The sequence below is a fragment of the Cynara cardunculus genome (assembly GCF_001531365.2).
Source record: "Cynara cardunculus var. scolymus isolate 2C chromosome LG 7, CcrdV1, whole genome shotgun sequence".
Taxonomy (NCBI): domain Eukaryota; kingdom Viridiplantae; phylum Streptophyta; class Magnoliopsida; order Asterales; family Asteraceae; genus Cynara; species Cynara cardunculus.
The window spans coordinates 15,331,823-15,336,426 of NC_037534.1; positions in this window are offsets into that span (position 1 = coordinate 15,331,823).

Consider the following 4,604-nt stretch of genomic DNA (forward strand, 5'->3'; position numbering starts at 1 on the left):
GAAGAACACGAAAAGTGAGGAAAGTGGAGGGAGTTGATGCGATTGAAAATTGTGATTTGAAATTGAAAGATTGTATTAGTTAGGAAAAACCTCAATGACGCCATGAATCATGATTACTCACAAATCAAAAAAGAGAGATGAGAAAGAAGAAGGCGATCGATTTGTGACATTTTCATGCAAAAACTATTACTTTTTTAAATTTTTTTTTTTTAAAAACTATTAGTAATAAATTATTAATATTTATTCAGGTAAGTGTTAAAACCGTATAAAACCATCTACACCGCGTAATAAAACGTGTTAGAACTTTTGCGGTGACTGTTTGTAGTATGCACTTTTACTAAACCGCACCGTAGGTTTCAGGTTAGCAAACCACGGTTCAAACCACATCGACATTATATGTGTGTGTGTGTAATTATAGCTTATATTGTGAACAATGTTTACTTCTTGAGTGACCTCGTGTATATAGATAGATATAAATAGGATTAGTACAAACTTACAAAGGTAAAAGTACATCCTACACTAAATACATATTTATTTACTAACATCGTTGTTGGTCACGAATAGGATGACAATAAACATAAATTAATTGTAGAAATGAGAGTTGAATACAATTACATAGACTTTTTTCAAATTTTTAATTCTTATTGATATATATATCAAGAATTAACACACAAAGATTCAATATAGATTGTTGCAGAAGAAGGAAATGATGACCTAACTTAAACAATCTTACACAAAAAAAAAACTTACAGGAACAACACATAGATTACTTGCAAGAAAATGAAAAACAGTAAGTTTTTCTTCACACAAAAGTGAATAGGAGAGTAGAAGAAGAGAGTCGACTGCCTTGAGAATGCACTTAGAAATTCTTTCAATGAAGTGTGTTTTGCATGGGAGATGCATACTGCCTTGTATACTACATTCATGCATTAAATGCATGAGACACTTGTCACTTGAGGATAAAAAGGCAGGGGTTGACTTAACCATTGTTGGTATCTCATTTTCATCCTATACCGCGAGCATACAACACTGTTCATACAGAGACAAATTTTTGCAGAGATATGGTCAGTCTGTAGGAAGATCTTCTTTGGATGGATTAGTAGCTTCAACAGCTACTTACAAATCTTTGGTGCAAGAAGATCTTCCTTTAATCGGCTAGTAGCTTCAAAACATCTTCAATCTTCAAATCAGCTACTTTGGAGTCTTGATGTGTAATTTAGACAGTTGATCCATAATACCACATCAATGACTTTCTATCTTCACATCGGTTAGTCTTTGATTTTTCCAACGGCTTTAAGTATGTACCAAGAAACCAATATACAAAGAAGTCAATAACTACCAATTGTTGATAGAATAGAGGAACAGATCAATGAGCCATCACCAAATCAATAGGTGGCCTAACAATATCCTCCTATTTGATGATGATACAAGAAAAATACAAGATACACAAACTCTAAAATTCTTTGAGAAAAATAACTTAGAAATTCTGTGACTCATGTGTATTCTTTTTGGGTTATTTTCTTTTTCTTTTGTTTTTTTCAATTGTAACATATATACAAAACAAATAATGAGTCAAAGAATGCAACAAATAAATAATGAAGAAAAATTTGAAGAAAATACTGAAATATAAATATCTATATGATAAGTATCAATTTATTTGATACTTTTACACTTTTTCTTCACTTTATTTACCCATTTTATTTTTCCAAAATTCCACAAATTGAGTCTTTTTGTTTTATTTTTCTACTTTTTTTATATTAGAGCTAAAATGATGTGATAAACATGTTTACTTCTTGGATATGTGCTGATTTTTAGAAAAATAGCCTTGTTGATAGGTATTTGACTGAAGCATGCTGCAACATGTGTTGCAGAACGATCCAGGGGCACTTTTGAGAATAGTACGAGAATCTTTTGAGGTCACTTCTTCCCTTTTTGGCAGCCCATCTCCTGCAGATTTCAAGATCTCATAGTACAAATTTAAGATCTGATTTTTGTTATTATCTAGGTGGTTTGGCTTTACCCATTGAATTATGTAAAAAAGTTTGATAAAGCCTTTACCCTTTGGTCCTTACCCTCCCTTCTTTCACTATATAAAGGGGGGAGGTTTGGCTTTGTAAGTAAGCAATTTGGGATGTAAATAATCTAGTGAAACACTTGAAGTAGTTTGTGGAAGGTTCTTTTGATATAAAGTTGTAGTTACAAGTATTTTTATTTTTCTTCTTTATAATTCTTTTTTTACATTTATTTCTCTTATCATCTTTTTTTCTCTTAAGCTCTCCTTATTATGCTTTATAATTTATGCAATCAATATTATTAGTTAAAATATTTTAAGTCTTTTTTACAATTCCCTCTTTACATTTATTTCTTCTATTTTCTCTTCTTCTCTTGTGTTATACTTATCATGTTATATTATTATTTATGCAATTAATTTTTCTATTTCAAATATCGTTAGTCGCTTTTATAATTCCGCCTAGTATTTATTTCTTCTATTTTCTTTTCATTTCTTATGCTTTATTATTTACGCAATTAATTTTTCAAGTATGTTACGCTAAAAATATAGCTTGGGTGTTGGGTGAAGTTAATATAAAGACCGATTCCGTTTGTAGAAATATAAATTATAAATCTTTACAACTACGTCATTCAAGTTTTATTTGCAAAAACATCATCCATGGACAAGTTGATCACTTGTTTAAAAGTGTTAAAGTGTGTTGGATTTAGAGATAAMCCAACAAGCACACGTCAACTTGAATGATATGGAAGTAGGCTCGAGAGAGTTACTTAGAATCGAGGAGACTCGTTTTCGCTCCATTTAGCTTATAAAATGTATAGTTTGAGCCAATGTCAAGACTCCAGCCTTGCATAGAGATATGAGGGCTTGATCTATGACTGTGTGTCATTCTACATCTCGAGAGAGTACCTTAAAGAAGCTATTAGTTGTAAAGATAAGTTATTTATAAAGCATGCTATAGAACCATGCTGTAGCATGCTGTCTACTTTTAAATCGGTTTAATATCTTAACGAATCCCTACACCCTAAGCTCTCTTTTATTACTTGTTCACAACAGTAGTGTTTAATCAACYCACCACAAATATTTCCTCGAATTCACCATCTGAAATCATATCTTTATTTATACTATTAAAACRAAYTTTTATTCCTTTTTCTCCGTGGACGATATTGGTATTTTTACCACTTTATTACTTGTAAAGGACGATAGTGGATTGATGAGTGTATACTTGCACTAGTCTCCATTTGTTAGCAGTCTGAGATATTTATTTTATATAATTCTCGTAACACCATACTAGACATTGAACTTAAATACATAAAGTGAAGAAGATAGTTCAAAAAGAAGAAGTCACGTAGATAGATCAGCTAGCAGTCATCATCTACTTAACATTTGTATTTGTGGCTGCAACACATGCTCCAACTGTTGAGTCAGTACAATGTGTGTATTGTGGTGGAAGACATCCCTTTGAACATTGTCCATCTAACTCTGAATCGGCTAATTATCTGGGGAATCAAAATAGATCAGGATCATTCTCTTAAACATACAATCTTGGGTGGTGACAACACATAAATTTTTCATGGCACAGTCTTGCTCTAAACCCACCAATGAACAAACCCCAAGGGACTTCACAATTCCAACCACCTCAGTCTCAACACCAACTTCAGGGTCAAGCTCCAAACCATCACCAAAATGCTTTTCATCAACAAACAAATCATTCATCTTTCCAAAACAAGTCTAACCAACAAGCCGAATCTTCTACTTCTTTGGAAGTAACTCTGAAAGGATTCATAAGCCAAACCAATACATCCATGAACCATCAGAACACTGCCATAAGATCTCTAGAAACACAAATTAGTCAACTTGCACTTGTGGTAAGAAATAGACCTGCAGGCACTCTTCCTAGTGATACAGAGATTCCAAAGTCAATCATGAAAGAGCATGTGAAGGTAGTAACTTTAAGGAGTGGAAAGAACCTCATAGAGAGTGAACTATGAAAAAGTCTGTTGAACCCCAGGACCCAATTGAGATGGATGTCACAACATTTAGTTCATATATTGTCACAACCACTTTGAGAGATAAGGAAAAATCAATAGAAATAGGACCACTTCCTGAGAAAACAGATTTCCCCTTGTTATTTCCAAATGAAGGAAAAAAGAAGGTATCATTTCAGAATGATATTGGAACATCTTCTTCTGAAAGTAACAAGAATGTTGAGTCACTAGTCCCTCATAATGAACCTATCATCATCCAGGCATCCCCTAGTCAGTCCTCTAAGAAACCAGTCATAGCTCCTATTCCTCCTTATATACCTTTTCCACAAAGGTTGAGGAATCAGAAAGAGGAGTTGCAGTTCAAAAATTTCCTTGATGTGTTCAAACAGCTACATATTAACATCCCGTTGGTTGAAGCTATTGAACAAATGCCAAGTTATGCAAAATTCCTCAAGGACATTTCCTGCTGACTTCATCATTCTTGATTTTGAAGCTGATAAAGAGACACCAATCATCTTAGGAAGACCATTCTTAGCAACCGGTAGGACTTTGATTGATGTTCAGAAAGGATAATTGACTATGAGAGTGAATGATCAGGATGTCACTTT